Source organism: Rissa tridactyla, chromosome 3, assembly GCF_028500815.1.
Source record: "Rissa tridactyla isolate bRisTri1 chromosome 3, bRisTri1.patW.cur.20221130, whole genome shotgun sequence".
Taxonomy (NCBI): Eukaryota; Metazoa; Chordata; class Aves; order Charadriiformes; family Laridae; genus Rissa; species Rissa tridactyla.
Window position 1 is genome coordinate 94,845,200 of NC_071468.1, and position 16,266 is coordinate 94,861,465.

Genomic DNA, 16,266 nt, shown 5'->3' on the forward strand with positions numbered 1-16,266 from the left:
TTATTCATTTATTTCCTTAAAAGTTCTGAAAATTTCTGAAATGCAGACACCAGCTGGTTCTCCTAGTGCTACCATGCTAGAAGAAGCAATTACAAATAAATTAACTGTGTATTCACTGTGCTATAAACAGTTTTAGTTCTATCTTTGTAAAGTAGCATTGAGTTACCCCTATCAAATTTAGTAAGGCAATCCTTTATTTACCTTTTGTTTTTATTTTTAAAAAAAGCACTAATGGAAAAGCAGCATCTATTTTTAAATCTTATGAACTCTAATTGTTCCATATCGAATGAGAATACACTACAGTATATGATAAACTTCCGTATTTACAAGTATCAATGAAGCCTCCAGCTTGCTGAATATCTTCCAAGAAGAGAAAGATGAGCCAACTTACATTTCCTGAGAGTGAAGTGAGAGATGTTTAGAGTTTATGGCAAGACATATCTTTTCCAGCTGACATATACCATTACCTGGTATATGTCACTTGTAATATGACAATGTTACAATAATTTGGTGACCAGAGCTCAAGGAGTTAGTTTAAACAACTTTCCTAGAGTGGGTATTGATTTATTTAGTACTACGTTGTCAGAGACACTGAAATCTTAACCTTTTCATGTTTGCTAAGGAATTTGAACTAAGATCCATTACGAATAAAAAAGTAAAGCTCAGGTGACCAAATACAAAAAAATCTCCACATTATTCTCAATATTTCTACATCAAATTACTATATTTTAGACTCCTGGTTTTTGCCTAACTTGACCAGTACAATGGGAGAAGGGGAAATAGCTAACTAGAACAATTTACCAATCTCTACTTAGGAAAGAGTATTTTAAATTCTTTTTAAATAAAAGTTAAGAACAGCTGTTTGTTACCTAGAATAAGAAATAATTTCCTTCCCATCCATCTTCCTCAAATCACATTAAGATGCACCATACAGTTTCATGTTACATTAGGCCTCAAGTTGTTTTCATATGACACATTATATGATGCAACTCAAGGGAAACTATTCAGACAGCTTAAGAGTTATTAATTACTTAGGGAGAGCTCAACCCACTCAGAAAATGTAGCGCTGAAAGCAAAGCTGCAAATTATTTTAACATTGAGAAATGGGATTTACCTAATATTTCATATACTTCAGCATGCTTCTGCTTTCATTTACGGAACAGGTATAGATTAGCTGTCACTTAATATACAGGTGGTTTAGAAATTGTTTTTGGTGAAAGTCAATGTTATTGCTACCAAAATTTTCAAAGTCATTAAAAAAAGAAGAAACTGGTTTGAAAGAGAAATAGAAATACCAAAAACTGTTATGCCAGCGCAGAGTGCTTTTCCCCTAGGGTTTCCAGCAGTATTCTGTATCCTTATTTACAGGAATTATCAGTGAACTCTTGGCCCTAATGAAGTCAAAGGCCAGTCTTCCATTGATTTTCAAGAGGTCAGGCTAATAAAACTACATCTCCTTTTCCCCAGTTTGGCCACTTTCTGTGCATTTTAACTTTTCTGAAAAACATAATCAGTCAGCAGAAATAACAACAATAGGCTTAGAAGTAGTAACATATAATAATGGACATTGGCAATGCAATAATTTTTCTTCTCATTTTCCTAAGCACAATTCAGCAGCCTAATAAAGTTTTGAGAAAATTCAGGTAACGCTTAGGCTTTGAGAGTCTTGTCTTGTGGAAGGCAACTTCCAGCGCTTCTGATATAGTGATATATATTTGCCTTGCTCAACTGGATTATTTTATTATTTTTGTTTATGAACCAAATCGGTCTCAGAGCAATCAGTGAACTTTCCTTGTACCTGGAAATTAAAATAACCCTAGCAAAGATCAAAGGCTACCAAAAGCAAGAATGTGTAATCTAGGAACACACTCATCCACTCTTTCTCTCCCCTTTTTAATAATGAATATTTTTTTTAAAGATAAGAAGATGACAAAACAGGTTCAGAAAGCAGCAAGAGTATCACATCATGAAATACTATATTCAAACAGCGTGCTTCCCTTCCCACAATATCACACCTTACCCTGAATGTTGCACAGTAAATTAAGCTGCTCTAATCCGTAGTAAGCATCTTTCCACATAGAAGCGCACATGGTGGCAAAGAACGACAGACATACACACCACCAGTGAACACTGTGAAGGAAAATGGGTCAGGAAAGGGGAGAAAGACAGAGCCTGATCACTTCAGCAAGCTAAAATTTTACTCAAAATAATCTCATGCTCCAAAAGATCCTCCCACATGTGCGCTGGTATAGACTCAAGAAAACACAATGCAACAGAGTAGATTCAGACAATGGATATACTACACTAAGCTGCCTATATATGTTCAAAGCAAGTAAAGGAAATGTATAGGGTACTAGAAAGATTTGGGTGGCTTCTGCAGTATACAGGCATTGAGATGTTCCTCCAGACATTTTTGAGCTCAACGTCTAATGCATAGTTACCCATGATTCAGAAAGACTGAAGTCAATCTATGAGATTCACTCAGGTCATACACTAAATACAGGTCTCGCATTCAGACTGTTTCTTTTCCTGAGCAGATGACAAGAAAACAAGCAAACATACTGCTTTTGGTGCCTGAGGGATGGGGAACACAGTGAGAAAACTGTGGAACTCTTGTTCTTTCGCAAAAAAGAGAAACATTTCCTCTCCATCTGCTTTCTCCTAATCATGCAATTGCACGACGCTTTCTGGTGCACCTCTGACTTGATGCTGCTCAAACCAGACTGGTTTTCCATGTGTCAGCATCACTTGCTGACTGAGAAACATACAGAGACTTTCTAGTGTTGGTGACAGAAAGAGACCCAATCCAGTCTCTGTTGCCCCACTCTGTTTCTTCCAACTTGATTCTTCTCATACGTATTTTCAGTAGCTGTGACAGTCAGGTAACACCTCTGTAGCAGATAATGATCAGTAACTGATACCTTCAGTACCATGTATTCCTTCTCACATGGATGTTACAATAAGAAGCCATATTCATTCTACTGGTTTTAGAGTGTGAATACAGTAAAGTTTCTCACACCAAGCACCCTTTTCATTGAGCAATTCTCCACATTCCATGGATGGTAAGTCTGCTCATATACCAAAATAAAAAAAGTGTCAGTCAGGAAGAGCTCCCCTCCAGTACCAGCACACATGTCCCTATTGTTGTGTAGCTACGCTGAAATTATAAAAGTAATTCAAAAGAAAACCCTCTCTTTTGAGCTCTCATCATCTCCTGTCAGGAACCATGGTCTCCCTAGACATATACCTCATTTTCCTTTACCTAGCTAAAAAAACCCAACCAAACAAAAAAAAAACCACCAAATGATTTTTCTAAAAGATTTCTACTCCTGTGATTCACGGTAGGGAATGAAATGCATGCAAACATAGTCTTATTGTCCAGCATGAATGGCCCAGAAGCCTTCAATGCTTTCCTTACTCAGAACCAGAGTGGGTTTATAATAATAATATTTTATTATTTTAATAATATATTTTATAATAATATATATTATGTATTTATATTTATATATTTAAATAAAATATATTTATATTAAAATATAAATATTTTAATAATATATATTATAATAATAATAATTTATAATAAATAACCAAATTTATTGCCTCTATAAGGAAACTACTCAACATCTGACATATTTGTGATAAGCAATCCACAAAAAAATCAAACAGAACTTTCTTTTTGGAGATTCATGTCAGAATCTGGAAAAACGTGACCATCTGTGCATTTCTTCAGTGATTTTGTGATTGTCTCCTAACATACAGTCTTTGTTAAAAATTTAAAGCTAAGACTTGCTTAAAAGAATGGCAGAGATTTAAGTTTTCCTCAAGTAATTCCAGAACTGTGTCAAGCTTTTTGACATTTTTACATAGTCTCTCAAGGCCATTTTGCTGTGCTTAATGTTCTTAAATACAGTTTTGGTACTCTTTTTTTTTTTTTTTCCCCTCCTCAATTGTGGCAACCATCAAGAGAAGATTATGTGAACTTAAATACTTTTAAAGGGACTCTACGTACTTCTTTTAACATCTACCTCTCTGTCTTTATTTAGACATTTTATGAGCAGCTCTGTAACTCATGTGGTCCTTCTAGTTTGCTCCCAGAAATAGAAGAGAGACAACATACCTAGTTATTAGTCTGTTATTTGGCAGTCTCTGAAGTCAATGAGATGTTAAATTCTTATGCTAAATATGATTATCTACAGTGGAGTGGAGTTATTCAGCTGAGCAAGAAACCCTCTGAAGATGTTAGAGAAAAAAAATAATTACTGTAACCTCTGAAAGTCAACTGGCAGTGAAAATTGTTCTGCATGCATTTTTACATGCTTCCTGCCCTGAAGCAAGATCTATGGTACAGTGTTAATTATTTGTAGATCTCGGTGGTTGCTGTTGTCTGGAAAAGCAAAAAAAAAAATGCAGACTACAATGAAGGATTTGTCTATTGGAGGCCACAATCATTTCAGTCTGAAGACAGACGATGCACTTCATATTTTGGAAAAGAGGGAGGAAATCAGGAATGATGTTTCCTTTTTCTTGGCCTATATATCCACATAATTTTCACTAGAGGAGGAAGAAATCTAAATATCCATCTCTCCTTGGAGGTTTTCACAACTATTTTACCAGCACTGTACAGACATTTGTACAGGTATCTAGAGACGTTACCCGATTCCAGAAACAGAACTGTCTTTTTAGGTTGGTAGCCAGGAGGGCTAGTCAGCTCCACCAGAGCTGCAGGCTGAGAGACTTGCACACTCCTACTTCTCACACTGGTCTTGGGTGAGTTACCTTGGGTGTTTCTGCATGACATTGTGCTACCCAGCCTAAATGTGTTTCCTTAGAACTCTCAATTGCTTCCTGTTTAGTCTTCTCCTACCCGCATCCCAAACTTTTTGGTAGCTTTCTACAATGAATCAATGGAACAAGCACTAACAAAATGAACTGCTGGTTACACTTGGAACAGGCTCACCCCTTCCTTCCCTGGTTTGTTCTGCTAGGTCCTAGACAACCCTGCTGATGGTAAAAGGCAACGCACTTCACCAGGCCAGCCATCCCTCTTACAAAAATGCTGAGTGCTCACAGTGAACACAATAGCACAGGGGGCAGTGGAAAAAAAGAAGAGCTAAAAGGACTGCTGTATGGAACGCAGCTGAACGAAACTGTGGAATGCTTTTTTTTCATAACCCCCCCAAATAATTGCTTGGATAACTAGTCTCATCATCATCATCATGCAGGACTGCCTACAAATAAACTCATTCCAGGCTAAAGTCACAAGCAGGCCATGCTAAGGAGTGCTTGAGAGACACAGACAACACTGAAGGTACTACAGCCTGCAACACTGTTATAGATTGATATATCTACCCATCTTGGTTCCAGCTGATCACCCCAAAAAAAGAAGGTATAAGAGATGAAGATTAAGTTACCAACAGAAGAGACCAGTGTAGGAAAGAAGGTTAATGATACCAGACACCAGGGTCTGACCTGAAATAAGTAGCTCTGTCAGCTGCAAGAGTGAAGCTACGGAGAGAGAACATGCTTTTGCTTTAACACCCCCTACACACAGCATGACTAGTCTACAAATATTTAAGTCTGGTGTTCTGCTTACAATCTGAAGGATAATTAGATGTGCCCTTTTACAGTTTGTAAGAACTGTTAACATTCATGGATTCTAAGTAAATGAATGTGGAAAATAAAAGATTAAAAAAATTAATTTGCTTCACATAAAAAGACTTAATAGCATCTTCAGAAACTGGAAATTACCACTTTTTGAAGTCTTTGGACTTAGAAGTGAGGTTCTAATTAAAGTCAAGTAAAAAAAAAAACAAAGAGTACATACAGTTTAGCCTGCATCTGTCACATTTTCTGTAATAATGAGATTTTTGGTAAATTACAGATTAGACAGGGTTAAAATATATCAAGCTAAAAAATATCAACATTGTCTTGCTATCTGCTGAGTCATAACCGTGTTTAACAGGATGGGTCAAGGACCTGTGACTTGCTAACCATGTTACTATCAGACCCAGCTGGGAAATGGCCAGGTATTCTCTTTAAAAAGTTAGGAGACAAACAAACAAACAAAAAAAAACACTGTAAAAAGAGTCTTGCATTAGGTCCAAGACAGAGGTGTTGAAGGCAGGCTTCAAGCAGCGGTAGCTTGGATAAGTCAATGAACATTTTATTTGGATTTTTTTCTAAGCTTCACATCAAAAAAACCCACCAAACCCAACTTGAAAGATCAGCGGATATTACTGGGAGGCCTTCTCAGGCTGGGGAAATAGGCCAGATGCCTTATATCCAAACAAGGAAGCTTGATACGCTGGGAATTTACAAACTTTTCTCAAAACAGCAAAGGCTTCACAGTACAAAACCTTTCATTAAAAATAAAAATGCATGCTTATCTATTAACTATAACGTAATTTAAGGTTGAATCATCTACATAACCTCTATGTGAAAGTAACAGAACTAGAATGAACAATGACCTTATTTTTCAATATTACGTCTGAGATTGAAATCTTTGCTGCTGCTGAAAATTCTAGGAATGTCATATTACCTACTACACTCCTCAGGCTAGTAGATGAAGTGTGGAAGAGCTGTGTGACAGTTAAGAAAATATCAATATTAACACCAATATTTTGCATTGTATAGAATTGTAACATTTAAGCATACAATAAGATGCAAGAAATATTTTGGAAGTTTTAAAGAGGAAATACTTTGTTCCCTCACTGTCCCAGGACAAAACCAGCATTTTGATGAATTCAGCCTTACTCTATAAATTACTTGGTTGACAATGGAATTAAGCACCCAATATTATAAGACTCTATATTCTTAGGAAGCAAATCTGTTAACATCATGGTCTATAATAGAATCACAGAACCCCAGAATGGTTGAAGTTGGAAGGGACCTCTGGAGGTCATCTGGTTCAAATCCCCCTCCCAGGCAGGGACACCTTGATCCAGTTGGACAGGAATATACACTTTTCTCATGTATGAGAACAAAACCAATCCAACATAAGCCATTTAAAGAGATGACATGTAGTTGTAATAACGGAAGTTAGGATGCTGTAAAAAAAATGTAATCTTAAGCATAATATGGATTCATATTAGTAGTGCTAATTGGTCCTTAAGGAGAGCAATGAAGCGAGGATGTGTTGTAACTCTTCAATCTTTCAAGAACTCCAACCGGTTAATGAGTCGTGATTTTTCCTTTCCATGAAATCATATCAGCTATCTTGAATCACAAAGTGGTTTTTTAGTGCTCCTAACACTTTCACAACAAACCAATCTTAAACTTATGTAATTTCCTGGTAGCATAACATATCTCTCTCCACATACTAACAGCAATACAATCATTTATCACTTCCTAAATTAAAAGCAAGCCCTGTGGAAAGGAAAATAACCTATAAAAATTAAGAAACCATTTCAAAGTCTATGCTTCTTTTTGAGGAAGCACAGAAGTCTGATCTCATTTCTTGCATGTAACATTTTCAGACATTCAAGTTATCACATACTGTTTCATTACTGAACTACCACTACAACTTATCTTCTATACTTGCTCCTGTTGTGGTACATTTTCTTCCAATGTCTCTGTCCATATGATTATTCTTATGAGTTACTGTCTTTACCACATATTGTCCACAGTTCATACAGTGTTAAACATTCTCAATTCTCAGTGACTTAATTTCAGATGAGATATTTATAAAAAAAATCCACAACCTACTGCACTAGAATACTCTCCTCCCCAAACATCTTGTTACCAAATAACACCTTTACCTAGAAAATGAGTGAGCATTATCTACTAACCCTGTAGAAGTCACCCTGCAATTGCATGTGCTGTACTTCAAAGTAAGCACATCCAGCATGGGGGGTCCCAAGTGCAACAACTGGACCTTCTTTCCCCCAAGTCTTGGCATTCCTGTCATTGTATGCGTACCTGGTGAATACTGTCATCCTCTGTGTTGAGTTTCATAGATTAATTTAAACTGGAAGTCATCCAGCATTCTAAACTGCTCACTTAGAGACAGATCCAGTAAGATAATGGGAGGTAATGGTTTTAAACTAAAAGAGAGGATGATTTAGACTACCTATAAGGAAGAAATTTTTTATGATGAAGTGGTGAAATACTGGAACAGGTTGCCCAGAAGACTGGTAGATGCCCCATCCCTGGAATCATTCAATGTCAGGTTGGAGCGGACTGTGAACAACCTGATCTAGTTGAAGATGTCCCTGCTAACTGCAGGGGAGGTTGGACTAGATGACCTTTAAAGGTCCCTTCCAACCCAACACATTCTATGATTCTATAAAAAAAAAAAAATAAGGTGCATGGAGTCACAGCACCTCTACAATGCTCTCTGTGTGGTTACTTCTCAGGAGAGGTCCAAAGCAAAATTCACATTCCTTAACCATAAAATAAGCCATTACTATTTCATGGGATATGCATTCAACGGCATTTGAGTAATCAACACAGCTCACCATAGATTATGAGCATCTTACTAAACTCTCAGCAGAGTTCACAGAGTAAAAGAGATGAACTGAAGTTTATCAAGGACTTTAACATTAACACTGCTATTATGGGTGTAGCAAAAACCAGCAGCCTAATCTCCAAAATAAAAGATACATGCATTTTCATATGACAATTAAAAGCCTAATGCCATATTAGGAACTATCAACAAGTTATTCAAAGCCTATGTTGTCATGCTCAATCCCAGAGTATTTTTAGGATTTATTTTTTTTAATAGAATTCTGAGATTCTGCAACTAGTCACATCAACTAAATCCAAAAATAACATGATCTCTTGCACATGGTTCTGTTAATACACTGATATCTGTATCTTAGTTTCTATAGATTACAGACTGTTCTTCATTTTGAAGTTTATTAAATCATTCCAAGTTTTGAAATGAGTTTGTGACATGACAAATATTCACTTCAGACAAGACTGCAATCAACAAACTCTGTAAGCTTATGTCTGAAATCAAATTGATAACCAGACCTCCAAGTGAAAATCCAGGGCATGGACTGTAATGTTCATGCAAAATTACAGAAGTATTTTTAAAAATTTGGCAATTTACCTCCATAAATAAAAAATGTTTTCATGGCATGATGATAAAAGTGTGAAGAGCTAACTATGGAGAAGTGCTAGAGGCCAAAAATCTTTCACAACCAACTGAAAATAAATGAAAATCAGTGTAATGAAAAAAGCACCAGGCAGTTTCACTGTGAGAGAGACCAAGAACTATTTTTAGATAGAAAAACTAAAAACTTAGAGGCAAGGTGGGGGAAGGGAATGATATTTCTATGACATCTTTAAACAACAAATCCCCAGCATAGACACAGATGTACCAGCACAAACATCTTTTTGTAGGTACAACTCTAAAGAGGGGGAATGCCTAACAGCTACGTTTCACGAAGAGATAAATCAAAAAAGCCCGAAAAAAATTATCTGATTTATTACAGGGTTTTTTTCGAGTCTGCTGATAAACGTCTTCTGAAGCACATGGCACCACCGCTTCGGCTGGAGAAATTATATGCATTGTACAAAGACACTTGAATCCTCTCAGCCCAATCAGCAAAACTGATAAATGATCTTTCAATCTCTAATTTTATACTACAACATATGGGGGCTACAGTCTATCTTCAGCTGTACGCATTATCTCCAGTACATTTCATTGAATTCCGTGTGGTTGCACATTGCATTGCTGTATATACCCATATTTACTCTGGATTTCTAAGAAAATTCAACTGTATTAATTTTGCAACTGTGTTTTTGTTCTAAGACTGTTCTGACTAGTGTTCACATCAAACACAGGTCTTGTTACAGATTTAGAACTGCATCCTCCCTACTAATTTATAGTACTATTTTGTACTCACTTTTGGGGGACTTCTTTCTTCAAAAACGATGGCCAAGAAAAAACAAGACAACATCACAAAGCTTTTAAAAGTCAGCATGTTTGGCAGAGAGTACGAGACATGTAAACTGTTGTGAAAGTTCCCCGCAGACTGGCATGATTTAAGCCTCTCTTCACCTAAGGTATCAGTAAATTGAACAACCTATAGCAGAATCTGTGTCCAATGCTTTGAACGAGGCCCATAGGGAAGCTTCCAGGTAAGTCACTTGTGCTGAGTCTAGAAATCTAATAACCCAAGAACTTTGTCTAGCAATTGCGGTATCTATGACAGTAGATGTTTTAAGTTTTGCTATCTTATCCAATGTGGAAACTGAAAAATAGTTTTGGCATCCACACTGGATGAAAATAGAAAGGAATTCTATATAGGAGTATATAGCAAAAGTTAAATTGCTTAGATACTGCAGATGCTGTTGTTTTAATCAGAACAACAGAATTGTTCTGCACAGGGCAGGTTAAACCATTAAATGGAAGGTGCAATCTCAGGGTTTGCTTAAGCTAACAGCAGGCTTCCCCCAGCCCCAGCAGCACGTTCTTTCTCCTTCCTGGCTGTGATTGCTGGAGATCACACAGCTAACAGGGATCGGCCACCGGCCCCACTGGCCAGAGAAGCTGATGCTGATGTGGAGGAAGTGAGATGAGGCTGAGAGCCGGAGAGGAGTGCTGTGAAGCTGAACTCCTAATTCTATTTTCTTCCAAGTAAAAATCTTGGCTGGACAGATTTCTCCTTTAAAACAAAGGCAGCAGGAAAAAATAACACTGATCTGAACAGAAATACATGTTTTTCAAATTAAGGAAAGCTTTTTAAGTAAGGAAAGTAAACTGCCTTCACTGTTTGTTCATCCAATGCTTCTGTGATTTGCTTATTGCTTGCCTTAAGTTTCATTCTGAACTGTGAGGCACTCGGGGGACCCACATAAACACTGCTGCTCTCCTGCACACTCCCGTTGTGGACCAGTGCCCTTAAAGAATACATTTCCCAAAAGCTCCTTCCCTTTATCTGCAAGTGCTTTATGGCAAGAACAACATTGCTGGGGTAAAAAAAAAAAAAAAAAAAAAAGGAAAAGAAACAGTTTGCTTCATCCAACATTGTTTTACCAATTCATCTGGTAGGACACTGCCATATTAAAGTGCTCTGCTGACTGGGGAACACACCAGAGATCGAAGAATTCAGATTTGCTACAGTGAGTGGAATAATTAAAATGTTTTTTCTGCTCTTTGTTCCCTCACAGTCTGCCTTCACTGTAAGTACTATACATTTTTATATATACTCTTCCCCTCTACCACCTATCTTTTGTTACTTTTGCTTTCCCAATTCTTTCTGCATAGTAAATGGCATGTTAAATTATAGTTAAGCCAAATATAGCAATTAAAATCAGTTAATGTCTGAATTTTAAATTTTATAAAAAGATCTTGGCATGTTTCTTGTAAATTGTCTGGTAGAAACAAGCCCAAATATGCAGAAAAAGACATTCACATGTTTTCGTTCTTTAAAAGCAGCATTGTCCTATCATCTTTCATGGTAGGAGGCCCCAGTTTTCTCCTTAGTTATGAAATTAAATAATCAGTAGGTACAGCTCCAATTTGTTCTTTCAACAGTAATGCCTGTATTATCCTTATTTTAAATTTACAAAATGCAGTTAGTTTTCTAGTTTCCGGAAATAAACACAAAGTACACAGTTTCAGTACCTTTCAACGAGAATCAGAAAAAGATTGTATCTCTGCCGCTTCTGCTCCACTACTTTTACCGACCTGAAGAAAGCATCAGAATTTGCACTAAATTCAGGCTCCCACACTCAGGAAGCAAATTCCAGAGACAAGGCCCTTTTCTTGAAAATACCCTGCAACCAAAATACCAGACATTTCAGTCTTAGCATTGTTGGCTCCAACAGCTCAAATGACCTCAAATAAATACACGATATAGGAAAGGAGAGGTGGTTTCTTACATACCTATCTAATATTTTAATAGACCAAAGGCTAGCAGGACTTTGTGTAAGCACATATAAAAGCTGGTTAGCATAACCATAACTACTGTCACCAAACAGGGGTGCCAACTCATTGCCATTTTCAGTAGGTGTTTTAAAAGTTTTTTGATGAAATCTTTGGAAACTAGTGAAGTTCACATCTATCCGTTCTATACTGCATTTAAGAAATAGGTATATGACTTCCAAATATATATCCTAATAATATTTTTCAAGAAGAAAGCCGAACCCGTCTCTGTTGCCCAAAACACATGATGTGCAAAGCTAATCAGAACTCATGCCCATGTGGACATTGACTGACAGCTGAAGTCATATGCAAGGATCTTGGTATTTATTACTTTGGTGAAGAAAGAAGTCTTAGGAGATACAACCAGAGATCATACGGTAAAGTAAATGGCTGCAAAGCCACAGAGAGATCGGTGCCTTCGGGGAGCAAAGTGCTAGCTATGAAAAGGCTGAGCACAGAAAGTGCCTCATTTCATGTGCTCTAGGAAATGCAATTCCCTATGTATTTTTTGCAATTAAAACAGTTAGCATTAAAAACAACCAAAACCACCACATAAATATTATTTCATCGATTTCTGTTCTTCACAGAAAGAATTCTGAAGCCTGGAATATACCGACAGAGGTGGGAACAGTATTTCTGCAACCAGTAACTAGACATCATGAGGGAGTGAAACACTTTCTCTGAAATACGGCCCAAGCCACAGCCACCGCTCTTCTGGCAGGAGTGAGTGACAACATTGCTGATGGAGCTCAGTAGTCCAAATACAGTCAAAATCCAAGCTCTTTTACAGGATCTTACACCGAAAGGGGAAGAATTCCTAAAAAAGTTGTGAGAGTAATCCCAACTGCTGTAACTCTGAGATCATTTAACAGCCAGCGACAATAATTTCTTCAGTAAATTAATATGTTTTGTCAAGCCAAACAAACTACAAAATAAGAAAGCCATGACTGCCATTAAGATTTGTTAATCATAAACATCCAGTTCAAAAACATTCTGAAACTCAGCCGAAATCAACTTACTATTTCCTTTATTGGCGCTTTCAGAGGAGAAGAAAAATGGCCCACCAGCCACCCAGAAAAGCGAGAATGAGGAACAACTGACATCTGATGCATCTTTAGGGGAGGACAGTGAAATTATTTCAGCACACTGCTATTTACTCTAAGGCAACTAAAGAACAAAGTTTAGCCTGAAAGGCCTCATGTCCAGAAGTACTGAATGCTGCTGGCAGACCTAAAGGAGTTGCCATCAGCACAGAGCCCTGCGCTGCTCTTGTCAACAAGCTCCACGCCAAACTGGAATACACTGCACAGGCAGTATATATTGAACTAGATAACAAAATGTGACTCCATAATGTATTTACTGAAATAAAATTGAAGCAATACACAATTACTATTATTATGACTATAAAATTAGATTGTCTGCATTATTGTCTTTTACTGTGATTTCTTTAGGATTCAAAGTCTCAATCATACTACTTTGCTCAGGAACAACTTTAAGAGCTGCAATACATAACTCACAGTATTTTAATTTTAAAATCACTCTTTAATCCTGGAAATATTAATAGATTAGACTTAAATTAATATTTAATAGCCATTTATGTGGAGCTTAAGAAAAGCTAAGCACCTCCTATCACAGGAGAAAATATGTACAGAACTGCCTTACAACAAGAGATAAAGATAAGAGATATAACTGAAATCCAACATAAATAGACATAATCGATTTCCCAAGCTGACACTGCATTGTAAATTATTTACAACATATAAATAGGTGCAACACTACTCCAGGTCCATTGAAAAAAACCAAAATGGCATCACACAAAAAAAATGGCACAGCATAGCTTTCTATTACCCACGCTACAACTGAATGAATGAAATGCAAGAAGAGATGTGCCAGTTACTTGATACTTGCTAGTCAGCTTAATCAGATACTCTCAGTTTCCTGCGGGATAGATAACAAACACTGTTCTGCTGCTTACTGCACACCACGTCTACTAAGATATTTTCTGAGGCAGAATGATCCTAAAAACCTCTGTGCATCTAATAACGCACAGGGTCTGGAACCATGTAATCTGACATAATGTAAGAAAAGGAAATTTAAATAAATATATATTACAAGATATCGTAGATGAGTAACTGAGATAAACTATAAGGTTATGATGACAGACATCTGAGTTCCTGACTATCCTTCATTGTAACCCTACCATGTCAAAACTTGACTTTGTGCTCCTGACTGCCCTCTGCCCTTATTTTTAAAAGCCAATTCAGAAGTTCAGAAGACTATCAAAAATACTTTAAACAAATAATTTAAAATATCTTGTCTGAAGTGTTATCTCAACAACAGAAAGCTATTATATATTCAACATATTGAATAAAAAAGTAAATTCTGTTCTTAATTTTAACATGCATTTCTCCGTGAAGGAAGGTTAAAAAAGCATGAGCAAGGCTAACTCCATGAACAACTAGGATTTAATGGAAATTCTGCAGTGCTTGCACATTATTGAAAATATTTAACCCTTTTTTTGTTCAGGGACCTATAGGTAAGAGGTATTATTTACATACACAACAAGCTGCCAAACACTTCTCTTGTACCTTATTAACATCAATAGCGAGATATTAATTTTCAGCCTAACTTTATTCATACATTAGCACTGTTACGCATTTTATTAATAATCATCTCAGTTGCTTCACCAAGCTACAATTTCATCCATTAGACACGCATATTTTTAGGGAAAACTGGAAAGATTTTCTCTTCAGTTTTTGTTTAATGAGGATACACAGAAGAAAACAACGGGGAGGGAGAGTAACATGAGAAGCAAGAGACCATTAAAGCCAAACCACCTGCCTTCCAGGTTTACCCTTTACTGCAATTCTTTATCCCCTGCCCAGGTCACACTGAAAATTAAGACAAACTAGCCATTTTTGTCTCAAAGAGTCATCCTCCCTGAAAAAAGCTGAACAGATAAAATATAGAAAAATGTTAGATTTCTCTCCCACACCATAAAGAGTGTTAAAAAAAAAAAGTAATATTCTCTCTTTCTAAATACTTTTCATGCAACTGGCTAGGAGTTAAGGCTTTGCTAAGCCACAGCTATCAGCCACGACACAAAGTCCCCATTTTCACTGCTTTCACCAATAAACCATTTGTAAAAGAAGAAAATAAATATAAAGCACAGACATTAGTATTCAGGCTCACTAATAACAGCTAGGAAAAAACTAGACATTTTTCAACCTCAAAAATCATCCTCAGACCCTTTCCAAAAATACTGAATTCTTAGAAATCAATCCTTTTGAATCATGAATTTTCCTTCAAAGTAATATGAATTTCAAATAATTCACTCTTTTCCAACCTCTGGCTCCTCTCACTCCATTTTTGCCATTGATTTTTTTTACAGTTTCAGAATAAAGTAAGTCAGCTTGCAATATGCATTTCACTGCAAAGTACTACTTAGCTTCTTATTTCTAAAGAAAAATTGTCCTGCAATCAAGGCAGTTATTGCCTTGATTTTCTACTCTTCTGTAGTTTCACTTTTCCCTCAAATTCCAATCCATTGAAAAAAAAAATCTGTAGAAATCTGTAAAAAGGAATAACGGATTTTAAAAAAGTTTTTTTACTGACAAACTTTCAAAATATTTTTAGTAAAGACATGTACGGGTGGCACCTAATTTTCCCTGTTCCTCTTCTAAAGACAATTTTCATAATACTGGGAAGGTTCTAATAAAAATAGAGTGCGCTCTGTGTCAAGTAATTTTAGCTAGTAATTTTTCCTTCAATAGCGAATGTTCAAGTTATTTAAAAAAAAGACAGCGATTACTTTAACAAAGTACAGAATTACACAAGCATAAAAATTTAGCATTTGCAGTATCTAATACTTCAGAAAAAACTTAGAATCTATCTAGTAACATAGAATATTTAGGTCCTATTTTTTAATCATGCTCCTCTCCTACAGATCACTTCAGTTTGCGTCTGGGTGCCTCCGATTCCTCTCTTCTCCCTCTCCCCTGGCCTCACGCTACCCACAGCCCCTCCTGGCTCTGCCGAGGATACAACCAAAGGGGAAGTCCAAGGGCCGGGTGTATTTTTTCTCTAGACAAGTTGGAGCCAGACCTCTTGCAACAGAGAATACACAACCTGAAGACACAGGAATACTGTTGCTTCCCTCATCATCACAAGAACACGCTGTACAGAAACCACAGTCCCATGGCTCAGAGCACATTTCAACCATGAAGCTCTCAGATGATCGTCTTCTCTCTCCACTGAGCATGGGCAACTTGAAACTACATTCTTAACTGCTTCTTGGCATTTCCTTGCCCACATGCAAACTTAAACCCATCCAATCCCATTTGTGCTTTACTCTCTTTCACCTTCCTTTTGATTTTCATGCAGTCCCTGCC

At 36.8% G+C, this 16,266-nt stretch overlaps 1 protein-coding gene across 10 annotated transcripts in view; it reads right to left on the reverse strand.

Moving 5' to 3' along the window:
- The window catches only part of COL19A1 (collagen type XIX alpha 1 chain), a 214,129-nt gene that overhangs the window by 186,366 nt on the left and 11,497 nt on the right, over positions 1–16,266 (reverse strand). The gene's annotated exons all lie outside the window — the stretch shown is intronic.